We start from the raw sequence: 15818 nt of genomic DNA, 5'->3' as shown, positions 1-15818 counted from the left end.
GAAATTTTAGTAGCCAAGCATAAAACGCAGAGGAGCATTAACGAAGGTCATAAAGGTCATAAACGATATTAATTTAGGAACATAAACATAATGTAAACTCTATGTTGCTGTTATTGGTATTTTAAAGAAAAAATACAAACCAATACTCAATTTCTCCTGAAGTATATTGACATTTTTTATATTTCAAATTAACACGTTCGTACTGTATGTACAGTACACTGCAGTACTGCAGGTTGAACTGTAGGGCGCAAATCCACCCGAACCCAAAAGCCCAACATATTAATGTGCATTCGCCTGACGCTGCGCGGTTTTCATCATTCTCTGCGAAGTGCTGGCTGTGACGAAATTTCACAGGTATTTTCAACACTCAGCCACTGTTGTTTCATCAGTTGTTATCCTGTAAAGCGCTTTGAGGAGCCACCTTAAAAGGCGCTATATAAAATAAAGTTTTTTATTATTATTATTAATATTGATCATATTTTTCCTCCCTGAACTTGTAAATTGTTGTTGTTATACTGTAAAGCGCTTTGAGATGCATACTGTCCAGCTTGTCAGGTGCATTCTTTTTTAAAATAATAAGTAGAGCTTTGGGCTTATTAGTGCTCCACTTACAGCAACCCAATGTAAATACAATTTGTCTCCAAATCCACCACCACTTGTATGAATCATAGCCCTGCCAAATGATGCAAACTCTGCTGCAATGGTTGTGTACAGGAATTTTTCAGTATGGCATCTCCATGTTCAAGTAAACACTGCTCTGTGTGCAAATGCAAATGCATTAAAAAAAGTTTTTTAAACCTTTAAAGGCGCTATATAAAATAAAGTTTATTATTATTATTAATATTGATGAAATTCTTCCTCCCAGGACTTGTACAATTGTTGTTGTTATTGTTGTTATCCTGTAAAGTGCTTTGAGAAGCATACTGTCCAGCATATTGTATTTCATTGCACTTTGACAGATTGTCTTATAATCACTTGTTGTTAGAATATCCCCCAAGAGGATATTCCCCCCAAGAGGATATAGAGGATATCCCCCAAGAGGTATCCAGGTAACAGTGAAACGGGCGTACAGTCTGGGGAGATCGCCCATTTTCCATGTAAATTGTTGCCTGGTTCCGCACCCCTTGGTGTCTCTCTCTCTCTCTCTCTCTCTCTCTTGGGCCCGCGCTCTTGGCGGGCTTGTCTTGTGTTTCTCTCTCTTCTGGGCGTGGGAGTGCTGCTGGCGGATGGTGATGTAGAAGAAATAAAGCGCAGTTTTTAACTCCACAGGTTTGAGTCTTTGTGTTCGTCCTCAACGAACCCAAATTCATTACATTGGTGTCAGAATCGGGAGGATGGACAGTGAACGGCCAATAATGTCGGACTCAGAGAAGCGCTGGTTCCCCCAGCAGCCGAGTGACCCCCTAAAGCGCCTTTTGGGGGCGAGCAGCACTCGCCAGGGGCCGGGATGACCCCTCAGCACCGCCAGTGGCCACAGCCCTTATCAGGGCTACCCCACGGTGACCTACTCAGCGGAAGGGGGGCCCTTTTCCGGGTCGCCTCAGGCCATTTGGCAGGAAAGAGACCCCAGACCAGCGGGGTCCAGCCCGCCAGCCCTGCTCCGGCCTGCGCTGGTGAGACCGAGACGATATAATAGGGAGATCCCATGGCAGATGTTTGAGGCCCAGTTCCAGATGGCAGCCTGGGCAAACGGCTGGTCTCAGGTGGAGACGGTGGGCCACCTCCCCGCCGTCCTGGAGGGGAAGGCCTGCCAGGCATTACTGGATGTATCCGTGGACCAGCGGTACAACTATGCGGCGTTGGCGTCGGCCCTCCAGAGGCTTTTTGGCAGGAGAGGGGAGGCGCCTGGACTGCTGTGGGCAAGGTTGGCCCAACGCTGCTGCCTAGCGGGAGAGCCACTGGGTCCAGTCGCCACAGACGTGTCAGATGCCCACCGGGAGATGGCGCTCCAGGTTTTTCTCTGGGCCCTGGTGCCGACTGAGGTGCAGTGCCACGTGATGCTGGCCGTGCCGGTCCTCTTGGAGCAGGCCCTGGCTCTGGCTGAACAGGCTGATGCCATATTCAAGGAGACTGGTGGGTACCAACGGAGGGGTGCACAGGGAATCAGAAGGGGAGGAGGAGACAGCCAGCGCGGCGATGCTGGGGGAGTGACGAAGGCTGGTCATCTGCCACTGCTGTGGGGAGAGGGGGCAAATTGCCTGGGAGTGCCAGGCGCTGGATCCCCGGGGACTCCGGAGGCCGTTGGGAAACGGGAGTAAAATTTCATATAAATATTCAGTACTAAGCTGATTAAAATGTGCATAGTAAAGAGATTAAATTATTAAATCTTTTCACTAACGACCAATGCACCACGAGTGCCCCTGTCAGTAATTTTGGCCAGCCAATCACTTACTGTGGTCCCCTGCGGTGGCTTGTGGGTAGTTGCCCGTACCGCGGGTTTGTACCGTGTATTTTGAATGGCTGCATCTGTACCTTTTGTATTCTGCTAACTCGCACTATAAGATCTGTTATGTTAATATGACATTTTATGTATTAATAAATGTATTGTCAGGTGTTAGTATCCGTGTGTGTGCGTTGTTGAGTTATTCTGCAAGGTCAGTTTTCTAATAGCCATCAACTAATTATTTTGTGACTTACTGCTACAATTAATAATTGACCCAGTAAATGCACAAAACCCTCACATTTATTGGTGCCTCGTGAGAGGTTGCCTACAAAAGCAATAATTTTCTTATTTAAACACAATAATTGTCTCATATAAACAAGATACTTTTCTCATATAAATGCTAAACTATCTCATGAAAATTAGATTTTTTTTTTCTTTGTGGCTCCTGTAGTCCAATGTTTTGACATCAAACTGATGAATTTTGAATAGCATAATAAATTTGTATAACAATTTTTAATTAACTGTAAATTTCCATTTATGTTAGTAATAATAATTATAACACTTATATAGCACTTTTCTGGACACTCCACTTAAACCACTTTACAAGTAATTGGGACTCCCCTCCACCACCACCAATGTGCAGCATCCACCTGGATGATGCGGCCATAGCCATACCGTGCCAGAACGCTCACTTCACATCAGCTATCAGTCGGGAGGAGAGCAGAGTAATGAAGCCAATTGATGGGGATTATTAGGAGGCCATGATTGGTAATTTCAAGAAATGCGCTGGGATTTTTGATTACCACAGAGAGTGAGGACCTCCTTTTTACATTTCATCCGAAGGATGGTGCCTGTTTACAGTATAGTGTCCCTGTCACCATTCAGGGGAATTAGGACCCACCTGTACGGCAGGGTGAGTGCCCACTGTGGGCTCACTAACACCTCTTCCAGCAGCAACCTTAGTTTTTCCCAGGAGGTCTCCCATCCAGGTACTGACCAGGCTCACCCCTGCTGAGCTTCAGTGGGTTGCTAGTTGTGGGTTGCATAGTGATATGGCTGCTGGCCATATATAGTATCATCATGTCTTATTCAGGCACCTTCAGATTTTCATTTAATCTAAATCCTTAACCACCTAAATATAATACATTTAACAACTTTTCCCAGTTCTTTAGCTTTACAAAGATACCTGCTGGACTGTAACACATTGTTTTGGTGCTAGGCACTCTTTATTGAGACATACAGGGGCACTTTTCTAGATTAGTTCCTTTCAGTAGTCCACTCAACCCAAAATGTAATACTAAGACTAAGATGTTGTTTGTCTTTTTATACCAATTGTATTCTTTGAAAAATGTATTCATCCCTCATAAAAGTCTGATGCTGTGGTGATAAACGTATTGGATTAGTTTCTTATCAGTTTAAATGGGCAAACTGGCGAGATAAAAGTGCTGAGCAAATCTGAAGGCCCTTTCTTTAGTACCAGGGGCTGACACCTGTTCATCATATGACAGCACAGGCTTTCAATTTAAGTTTATTTTATCAAAGGCTTCCATCAATCACATGCTTACTTTCCATCATCTGAATGTATGAGACTAATAATCTTTACAATCCAGCAGAGACCATATCAAATGACCATATCATGCTTGACAGTTGGAATGGTGCTTAATGCGTAATGTATTGTGTTGGTCTTGTGAAAAATGTAAAGCTTTGTAACCGTCAATTTTGTCTTGTCTAACTTTATGCAGCAATATGATTCATGCAAGAGATACTTTTTTCATTAAAGGCTTTTTTCTTGCCACTCACTCATACTGACCAGTTTTTTTTATAGGGACTGGGATACTGTTGATGTATCAATAGTGACCTCCATCTTACATACAGAACTTTACAAAACTTTTACATTACATTTTTAAATCTTTTACAGTACAGAGGACTGGTCAGCAGCTTTGTGGAGTGGTGTAGGGAGAACCACCTAAAATTGAATGTAGCAAAGATTAAGGAGTTGGTGATAGATTTCAGGAGGAAGAGGGTCCAACCTACTCCTGTCTACATCCATGGGAGTGGCGTGGAGATTGTGGACTCGTACAAGTACCTGGGAGTGCACATCGGCGATAGACTGGAATGGTCTAAGAACATTGAGGCCATTTACAAGAAGGGTCAGAGCCGACTTTACTTCTTGAGGAGGCTCAGGTCCTTCAGTGTGTGTAGTAAGATGCTACATATGTTATATCAGTCGGTGGTGGCGTGCGCCAGTTTCTACGCAGTGGTATGCTGTGGCTCTGGGATTAGAGCAGTGGATTCCAACAGGCTGAACAAGCTTATCAGGAGAGCAAGCTCTGTCATTGGGTCTAGCCTGGACCCCCTGGAGCTAGTGGGTGAGAGGAGAATGGTGTCCAAACTGGAGGCCATCATGGACAACGTCTCCCATCCCCTCTATGACATGCTTGTGGAAATGAAGAGCACATTCAGCAATAGACTGATTCATCCACGGTGAGACAGGGAGCGCTACAGGAGGTCATTCTTGCCTTCTGCCATAAGACTGTACAACGCATCCACATTGACAGTGACCTGTTTCTGGACTGATGAGTAAACTGATACATCTGGTCTTTTTATTTTTCTGTTTTATAAACGTTTTTGTGCAATATATGCCAGGGACCTGTGCAATACATTTATATTTATTTATAGTGATATTGTGCAATATAACTTTTTTGTTTACTGTTCTGTTCTGGTTTTGTTCTGTTCTTTGTGTGTTCTGGACTGCGAGTAACTCTTCTACTTGTATTATTATTGTATCATTCATTACACTGTGTCTGTGTTGTCTGTGTTAAGCTGCTGTTGCACTGCAATTTCTCTCACGGGATCAATAAAGTATCTATCTATCTAAACTGATACTTGGTGGTATTGCAAAAAGGTGGTGCAATCACAAATGGTCATGGTACCATTAGTGCTATACCTGTTCAGTATTACTGAAACTACCTCATTTTTTTACTTTTTAACTAACCTAATTAAGTCTTCCTATTATATTGTAAAGAAGCAATAATTTTATATATTTAAATTATTTGTATATTATTTTTATGACAAAATGTAAAAATGCCACTGCTCCTTCAATTAGTATGAAAAAAAAAAACCCTTGTAGATTCTGGTCTTATTTTCATTACAGTCAGTATAATTATTTTCTTTTTCTTTCCTGTCCTTAGCCAAATGCATGTTACTGATGCTGCTGATACCTTTCAGAATCTTTCCTTCAAAACAATAAACTGCTATGCACCGCAAGCTATGTGAACTAGGATTTACAAACCAGAAAAAAATTACATAAAGTAATCACAAATAAGAGATAAAATGATGGAAGCAATTTCCTAATTATTAAGGAATTGACTGAAAATTGTTATAATGTGCTCGCTGACCACTGTTTATCTAAAGAGGGAGTCAAGATGATAACATACTAAAAACAAACCTGTAATTGACATATTTATAAAACATATAATGATATACAATCATTCACGTATATTTATTGTTTTCTTATATAAATTGTATAGAATGAGATGTGAGTCAGTCTAATAAATAATATAATTTAAAGTGAGGATGTCATTAAGCTTGGGATGCTTCTTAGAAAATCGATCTGATTTGCTTGACTAATGGCTTTTCCATTAAACTACTCACTTTGTCTTATTGTGATTGTGCATTTCATTTGCCAGGTATATTTCACATGTAGCTAATGTGAGCATGTACTGTGAAGAAAATATATTTTCATAGTCAGTGTAGAGAAAACCGGTTCAGGGACGCCAAATAACGTAGATTATAGTGGCTCTCTGAAGGCACCAGTTCTGTAGGGTTTGGGCATTTACTGAGACAATTATTAATTGTAGCAGTAAATCACAAAGTTGATTCTTTTGATGGCTTTAGAGTCCAACCATGCGACATAACTCAAACAACGCACACACACAGGTACTAATACACGAGGATACATTTATTAATACATAGAATATGCATATAAACCTAACAGATCTTATCGAGAGGGTTATCAGAATACAAAAGATATATATTCAATCAGTTACAAAGAGTTACACATCAAGAGGAAATACGTTCAGTATATCATTCATTAAGACCGTTTCGTAAAGTGAACTTGGTTACAACTTCTACATTAGATACTCAAACAAGTACATAACTCTTAGGAATTAAATTGATATCAACTGGTTGGGATAACAATTGAATTCTCGAGCTGTAATGCATTGAAGTTGAATACTCATCCAATCTCTGGGGATTCAGATCTCCTGCGGGCACAAAGAAACAGTTGCAGGCTGTTGCTGTCCAATCCGCGCTCTCTGGCTCCGTGCCAGGCTGTGATGTGCGGCTTGCGACGGTGCGCTGCTGATGCTCACTGTTGGCTTTAACCAGCAAAGTTTGTGCACAGGAGAAAAGATGACTGTGGGTCCCAGCAAGTCAGGAAGAGGACCGGTTCGTTCCTGATGAAGAGCTAGTTCTGAATAGTGATTCAGCTGTCCACAGTTCCGACCTGTTCACGAGGCCTGCTGCTGGTTACTCTCTGGCAACCTCCACTCTAGACTCTTAGAACAAAGGAAAGTTCTGGCACTCGGACACACTGGCCGTTCCGTGGTTGTCCGGGCTGAGTCTCAGGATGGTCAGGAGGCGCGCTGCGAGAATGTCCTGCCCTTGGGAGCCTTCTGCTCCTGGGCCGTCCTGCCCTGGAATTCTCCTTTGAATTCCCTTTAGAATTGTTGAATCTGAATCTGAATCTTGTCTGAATCTCTCAGGCTCTCTGTGTTGCCTGTTTTTACCTGGAGGAACTTCAGCTCATTGATTGGCTGAAAGTTCCATGGGCATCAGAGTCCCACGTGGGTTACTCGGCCCTACCAGTCCCTGATTGGTTGATCAAGGTGAGATATGAGTCACTTAGTCCTGACACTTAGTAATGCAGTCCAGATGTCCAACTCGCACTCCCTAGACAGATAGGCACCAATGGATGACCATTGATCATGATAGCCAGGCTTAGCTAAATGCATCCCCCTTTGGGAGCTGTCCTTGGACCTTAAATCACCTTGCATGAATGGTTTCTCTGTGGCTGCACCACAGAGATGAACAGAGAAATGAGGCCTAATTTGGGAAAGCTCAGAAACACTTAATTCTGCCTTATTATTAAGCCTCGCCACTACATATCCCCCCTTTTTGAAGGTCACGAGGTCCTGAGGCGTTGTTGCCTTCAAAACAAAACAGAGTTAAGTGATGTCCCTTGCCATTAGAACATTAACCTTAAATGTCCACATTACTCCTCGAGAATTCATACCGGAACCAGCATTGGATACAAACAGGATGAATAACATCTGGAGTATGTATAAACACGGTAGGAGACACTATCTCAGTCTAGGAATTACACATCAGGAAGTTCACTGTCAATATCTGATACCTCTGTGGTAGATATTTGGGGAGAAGTCACTTCCTTTCTTTTGACATGCTACCTTTGACTCATTCATGCTACCCAGAGTACATCTTGATGTGAGACTACATCATTCAGAGTACACTGTCAGTCATGATCCAGCTACCTGGCAGTAGTGTTACAATAACACCAGTTCCTGTTCCCAGCCCCCCGATAAACCACAACACCTGTGTTGGGTATCTGCTAGGGTGATTTGGAGGTTTGTTCCATTAAAGCAAACTCAACTACCTGTACCTCTTCAGGGCTTACTGTTTCTTGGATTTCTATCCAATTCAATAGTGTGGCACCTGAAGGCATCCATGACCTCAAGTTTGGTCTTATGTTGTCTGGTTCCAGACCGTACAGTGTTAAGTTACCATGCTGTACTATGGCCTCCTCGGGAACTTACAGGAAAACTATTGGTTAGGTAGTTGCATTGTGGTAGCTGTATCATACCTGTCACAAGTCACAGTGTCTGTTAAATGTGGTGTGCTGACCAGCCATTTACTTCCCACCTGCTCTTCATGGGGTTCATTAACCTCCCTCTGCCCATTAGTAGCTTTACCCCCTTCATTGGTGAATCGTTTAGACACAGCCAATGGATAGCTTTGGTAGCCATACCCATCTCAAGATTTGGAACCGAATTCAATCTTGGATTGCCTTCTGGGTGAGCTATGAGCGATGGGGTTAATGTCACATACTCCTCTACTGAGAAGAGTGGAATCAAGTGGGTTGGGATTTGTGCCATGGCTAGACTGGCTACAGTGGCACCAAACTCCCTTAACAGGTCTTGTGTCAACATTCTGGCCTGTTGCACACAAGCATAAACCCACTGTATAACACCAACAATCATGTCCACTGTTTGGGGAATAAGGTTTAACCCTGTTGCATAGGAAGTTGCCTGTAGGGTTTTCCCTAAGCTTTCCAACTTTTGCTGCTGTTGATACAGTCTGTCACTACCCTCTGGCATCTCTGACACCTGCCTTCTTGGGGCAGTCAGGGTGAGAGTGCCAGTAGCACACAAACCTACCAGAAATAGCAAATGCACAACAGTGGTGGCAGCAATCAGTCCTCCCAAAAGTCTTTTCGGGTGGCTGATCCCAGTCATCTCCTTCTGAGTGACTGTTGCCTTTCTAAGCTGGCGCAGCATGTACATGGTGTCTTTCTCAGTATGCCCTGTGGCATCTTGGGCACCAACATCCTGGAAATCTGGGGAGATCTGACGCAGCGGCTGATGCTGCTCCTCCGTTTCCAGGGCATCTGCTTTTTCGATTTGTTCATGCCTGTGCTCTAGGAACCCTGCAGGGGGCGGTGCAGCGGTGGAGCATGCCTGACCCTCGGCTGAGTGGTCATCTGGAGCACCTGAGTGATCTGGGATTGTTACCCTATTCTCACTGTTCAGGTCCACCCTGCACACCTCCTGATTGAGGAATCCCTCTATCGGCATGTTTACAATCGTTCGCTGGGGGTAGGTGTAGGACACCTGCTCGCTCCCCCCTTCCCTCGCTAGGGGTTCAGGGAGCTGCCCCAGCACTGGGATAGCTAGTTCACAGTCTTTGAACTCACTATCACTCACCAGGCCCATGTCAGTGCAGGCGGGGATTCTGACACCCCTCTTTGCGATGTCCTGCACTGGCAGGCGGGTGGCTTGACCATCCAGCTCCAGTCTGGCTGAACCACTGTTGGTCAGACTCAGACTGACAAACTGAGCTGGTGACTGTAAGAAAACCGGCTCGGCTTTCATTCCCTGTCCCTTCTGGGGGACTGGGTGTGTAGGCAACCCTGCCGTTGAGGCAGGAACAATCAGGTCAGTCTCACTCACTACCTGGTAGTTGTGAGAAATAATGTTACCTGACTGCAGGTTCCCTGGGTCACAGCAGAGGGAATCGGCATCTGGGATCAGGTGTGTCCACAGCGCAGTAGTCTCAGCGTCCAGCTGGACCTCCTGTCTAACCTGTGAATGTTGCACTAGGGGCACCTGGCGGTGGCCCTGTGACAGCTGCTCAAGCAGATCCTCACTAATAGAGGACCTCTCAGCGCTAAGGGTGAGGGCTACATCACCAACCTGCTCTCCTGCCATCTGGATCCCTTCCACCACTGCAGGGTGGTGGTCCTGACCCCTCTTGGGTGCCAGGGTGCACAGGGAAAGCTCCTTTTCATCGCCAGGTGGGGAGATCTGCTCCTCTTTAGGGACGTAAAAGGTGTGTGCTTTACCTGGTGGATCAGGCGGCTGCTTGGAGCACCGCTCCTGTGGCATGGAGGCTGTTGGGACCTCAGCCGGGACACGACTTCCCTGTATATCCGGGGAACAAGGAAATATTTTTATTTCTTGTCCAGAGGGAACAGAAGGAATCTCCGCATGGGCTTCTGTGTTCGGTGGGCACTGTGTGAGCACAGTCTGCCTCTTGGCCCCCCTTTCCTTCTGTACAGAAGGCTTAGGAGCCTTGACCTGTTTCCACACCTTGCCTTTCTGGTGATCCACCAAAGGTTCCTCTCTGAGTCGCATGCCCTTTTCTTTTTCTACCCGTTTGAGCTTGCCGTGTGACATCAAACACCTTTCAACCTCAGTGTCAATCAGTGTCTCACTGGGTAAGACATCTCCCATGGCAGCCTTGAGGTAAAAGCTTCTTGCTTTTCCTCTGCGTTTTACTGCCTGCTCTGTGACTTCAGGGGTGGAGTCAGCACTCACTTGGGAGTGGCTGACCTTATCCAGGCAGGAACCCTTCCGCTCAATCAGATAGACTGAGGGAGGGAGAGGGGGCGGGTCTCCGCCTCCTCCAGTGGAGAGTATCAGCTCATTCACGCTTCCGGCAGCCTTGGGGAACGGTTGTCCATGTCCTAATAAAGCTTGTTCAAGCCTGGCCAGGCGGGCGGCTACTGAATCCTTTTGTTCAGTTTTATCTAGCCCTTTCCCTCCCCCGGTGTTCTCATGGCACTTAGGACGCTGGGTGCGGTCCTGTGTGAGTGCTTTGGAACGGGGCTTAGCCAGCTCAGGAGCCTGTGCTCCTTCGAGCAGGGGGGAATTAACCCTGCTGGCTCTGACGGCGAACACAGTCGCTTTAGCAGCTTTTTGCTCAGAGCGACTTTGGACATCATACTCCCAGGCTTTCTGCACGAATCTCTTAATATCAGTCATTTTCATGGTCTGTGCATCTATATGCATTAAGATCATCTTTCTGACTGACGGGTGGAGATTCGCAATGAATAAACCCTTGAAATGTATGTTCTCTTCGCAACCCTCATCATTTCGCCCTGCAAAATAAGTTCGTCTAAGTCTCTCGTAATATTCGCGAGGGGACTCTGCTCTCTCGTGCTTAATGTTAAGAGCGGCGGCTATCGCAGCAGTCGGGTCAATAAACGCACTGTATTCTTCGATAAGTGCTTGACAAAGCTGCTCAAAGTCATTACAGACTTTCTTCATCTGCCTAGCCATCCACTCATGTACAGCTCTGCTGGTAGTTTTCCTGACAAGAAACACTTTCTCCTGTTCTGTGGCGTTTGGCAGGTACTGCAGGTTATACCTGAGGTCCTGAATATAACTCTCGATATTATTCTCTGACACTGCGGGGTCAAATCTCTCTATGTCCTTCGCTAGCTCTCTCAGAGAATGGAGGTTTATTCTCCTAGCTTCTCCGCTGACGGAGATATGGAAGAGATCGTGGTCAGACCTGTCGCTGCTAGAGAGAGTGCTTAATAGCGACTCGAATTCAGACCTTTTAGCAACCATCGTTAAACTTAAAGAGTATTACTTTTAAGTACGAAATCACAGTTTTACCACAGAAAACTACAAAATCAAGTATGCAATCAACCCGGTAGATTGCAAAAGATCACAAAACAATCAAGCACTGCTTAAAGAGCAAGGGGAACTTTTTTTCCTTTCTGCTTTCAGCACACTGTATTGTCGTGTATGAAACCCGCGGCGTTTTATATTGAATTATTCCGCTTGGTTGACTCATTTCAGTCTTGCCACGCCCACCCAGGGACGCCAAATAAATGTAGAGAAAACCGGTTCAGGGACGCCAAATAACGTAGATTATAGTGGCTCTCTGAAGGCACCAGTTCTGTAGGGTTTGGGCATTTACTGAGACAATTATTAATTGTAGCAGTAAATCACAAAGTTGATTCTTTTGATGGCTTTAGAGTCCAACCATGCGACATAACTCAAACAACGCACACACACAGGTACTAATACACGAGGATACATTTATTAATACATAGAATATGCATATAAACCTAACAGATCTTATCGAGAGGGTTATCAGAATACAAAAGATATATATTCAATCAGTTACAAAGAGTTACACATCAAGAGGAAATACGTTCAGTATATCATTCATTAAGACCGTTTCGTAAAGTGAACTTGGTTACAACTTCTACATTAGATACTCAAACAAGTACATAACTCTTAGGAATTAAATTGATATCAACTGGTTGGGATAACAATTGAATTCTCGAGCTGTAATGCATTGAAGTTGAATACTCATCCAATCTCTGGGGATTCAGATCTCCTGCGGGCACAAAGAAACAGTTGCAGGCTGTTGCTGTCCAATCCGCGCTCTCTGGCTCCGTGCCAGGCTGTGATGTGCGGCTTGCGACGGTGCGCTGCTGATGCTCACTGTTGGCTTTAACCAGCAAAGTTTGTGCACAGGAGAAAAGATGACTGTGGGTCCCAGCAAGTCAGGAAGAGGACCGGTTCGTTCCTGATGAAGAGCTAGTTCTGAATAGTGATTCAGCTGTCCACAGTTCCGACCTGTTCACGAGGCCTGCTGCTGGTTACTCTCTGGCAACCTCCACTCTAGACTCTTAGAACAAAGGAAAGTTCTGGCACTCGGACACACTGGCCGTTCCGTGGTTGTCCGGGCTGAGTCTCAGGATGGTCAGGAGGCGCGCTGCGAGAATGTCCTGCCCTTGGGAGCCTTCTGCTCCTGGGCCGTCCTGCCCTGGAATTCTCCTTTGAATTCCCTTTAGAATTGTTGAATCTGAATCTGAATCTTGTCTGAATCTCTCAGGCTCTCTGTGTTGCCTGTTTTTACCTGGAGGAACTTCAGCTCATTGATTGGCTGAAAGTTCCATGGGCATCAGAGTCCCACGTGGGTTACTCGGCCCTACCAGTCCCTGATTGGTTGATCAAGGTGAGATATGAGTCACTTAGTCCTGACACTTAGTAATGCAGTCCAGATGTCCAACTCGCACTCCCTAGACAGATAGGCACCAATGGATGACCATTGATCATGATAGCCAGGCTTAGCTAAATGCATCCCCCTTTGGGAGCTGTCCTTGGACCTTAAATCACCTTGCATGAATGGTTTCTCTGTGGCTGCACCACAGAGATGAACAGAGAAATGAGGCCTAATTTGGGAAAGCTCAGAAACACTTAATTCTGCCTTATTATTAAGCCTCGCCACTACATCAGTTTACCAAAATAACTTATAATTAAGGCTCACTGAAACATCTTCATGTCATTAAATACAAAGACCTGCTTCAACAAAACAATGTACATACTGTAGATTATCTTGAGCCAATAACATATTTGGGTATCTGCAATTACGGTGCATTGATATTTTTGTAACGTGAATAGAAAGTAGATTTATGGACAGTGTGAACTATCAGTTATTCAGACAAGGCAAATGACAGGGGTGGACTTTCTTGGCAATTGCCCCTAGAAATAAGAATAACTAACTAAGGAAAATACTTACTTTTATTTGATAGCAGAAGGATTGTCACATCTAATTGTAATCAATTGAATACAAAACCATTCAATCTATATTTGACCATAAATATTCAGGTAAAAGAATTACCCAGTATGAAGCTCTGTCTGTAACCATGTGCGTAATGTGAAAGAAGAGCTGAACATTTTCCCTTGAATAAACTTATCTGATTGTGATGAACTAATTCTGTCACAATGGCCTCTTAGCGCTTTAGTTTACTGTTTTTCATTTGAGAAAATCTGTGAGTAGGATCTCTATTTTTTAATAATAAGACTACAACTGCAAAATTAATTTTTTTCCTAAATGATGTTTCTGAATTTCAGTATGTATTGTTACAACCGGGGGGGAGGGTAAGAATGTGGTGATTATCAGGAATTGATTGAGAGGATTAGTCAATAAGTAAAATATTCATAACTCCCAACTTGTTAGTGATTTTTCAATACAATACAAACACTACACTACATACAGCATAAACATACAACACACATTACTATATTTACAGTAAGGACTTAGTAGCCTAACATCCTAATCACCCAGAAACCCCCAGAGCGCTACAAAGTATTAAACCCTTAAATAATGTTTACAGAGGTCAAAAAAGGAGATAAGCTTCCTTCTAAATGAATGCAATGCCATCTGCCATTAAAGCTCTATATCTTCAGACCCAGATGCCACAAAATAAATGGGAGCCTATCCCCTTATTCTAAAAGATGCACCCACAGCAGAAAAGTTCATCTTTAACCAAGGTATCTTTTCTTAAGAACCAAATTTCCCTAAAACACAGAAAAGCAAGTTATCTGTAGCAAGGTTCAAATAACTTAGTTTTAATGTGGTTTGGATGATGAAACAGAAGGCTCACGCCTATCCCCTTATTCTAAAAAATGCACCCACAGTAGAAACGTTTATCTTTAACCAAGGTATCTTTTTCTTAATAACCAAATTTCCCTAAAACACAGAAAAGCAAGTTATCTGTAGCAAGGTTCAAATAACTTAGTTTTCATGTGATTTGGATGATCAAACAAAAGGCTCACGCCTAGCACAAACTTCTATTTCCAACTCCTCCTGACTCTTCTCTCATGGTCTGACCTTCCTTGTCTCTTCTCTTCTTCTCTAAAACTCTTAAAGTCAATTCATATTCACCTACAGTATAGCTGCAACAGTATTATTTCAAGTAGTATGGGACATACTATCCACTTTTTGAGCTCAACAAGTCAGATATATTTCAAATATAAAGATACTGAAATACAGATGCAGCCAAAGTACGCGGCACAGGCACGTACCACGAGTAATTGGCTACGGCCTCTTGCATCGTGGCACACGATGACGCAAAATACCGTGGTACGTGATTGGTTGACTGACAGGGGCACTCTTGGTGCCTTGGTCGGTCTTAGAAAGATTTAAATGTCTTTACTGTGCCCGATTTAGTATTGAATATTTATATTGAATTTTACCACTGAAGGGAAATCTTAGTAGCTGAGCATAAAAAGAATAGGAGCATACTGTAATGCATGTGAAGGGCATAAACAATATTAAATTTGGAACTTAAACATACAGTATATGGCTGGTCTCGGTACTTTAAAGAAAAAATACACACTAGTATTCCATTTCTCCCTAAACATTTTAAGCATCGTTTAAACATAAAGCAAGTCTTTAACTAACATGTGAAATAGCGTGTAAAAAGTGGTAGTTTTAAGCATTTCTGCTAATATAATATGGAATCGCGTATCTAAAGAAATTAATAAAGATATAATTATATTTGTGTACTGCAACACAGAAATACACACTGTACAATGTCTGTTGATTCTGTATGTGTAGGGCTGTTTAACGGCTGATCATGTGACCTTCCTGGTAGCCTAGTGGTCTACGTGCTCTATTAGTAACCCAGAGGTTGTGTGTTCAAATCCAGCCAGCACCGTGACTTTTTTTTAACAAACATTTCTTGGAAAAAAATAGAATTTTTGAAAATAGAAATTTGGGAAATAGTTTTAATATGTAAATAGTTCCCTGGTTCTGCACCCCTGGGTGTTTCTTTCTCTCTTGCTAGTTCGCTCGCCCTCCCCCCCCCCAATTCAACTCAAGGTGCTTTATTAGCATGACCGATGGGTACAATCAGAGTTGCCAAAGCAAATAAAATAATGAAATTCACATGAAACAAAACAAAAAATAACATAAATTTAAAATCTACAGACATATTTCAGACATTTACAATAATGACATATTATAGACTATTTACATATAACGTAGACAGAAGGAGCATTATTGGGAGACAGGCTCACCGTTCCTCATGCCGTGACAGGAGATCACA

The sequence above is a fragment of the Lepisosteus oculatus genome, chromosome 13 (genome assembly GCF_040954835.1).
Source record: "Lepisosteus oculatus isolate fLepOcu1 chromosome 13, fLepOcu1.hap2, whole genome shotgun sequence".
NCBI lineage: Eukaryota > Metazoa > Chordata > Actinopteri > Semionotiformes > Lepisosteidae > Lepisosteus > Lepisosteus oculatus.
The sequence above is the reverse complement of the archived record's forward strand: the minus strand, read 5'-3'. Positions refer to the sequence as shown.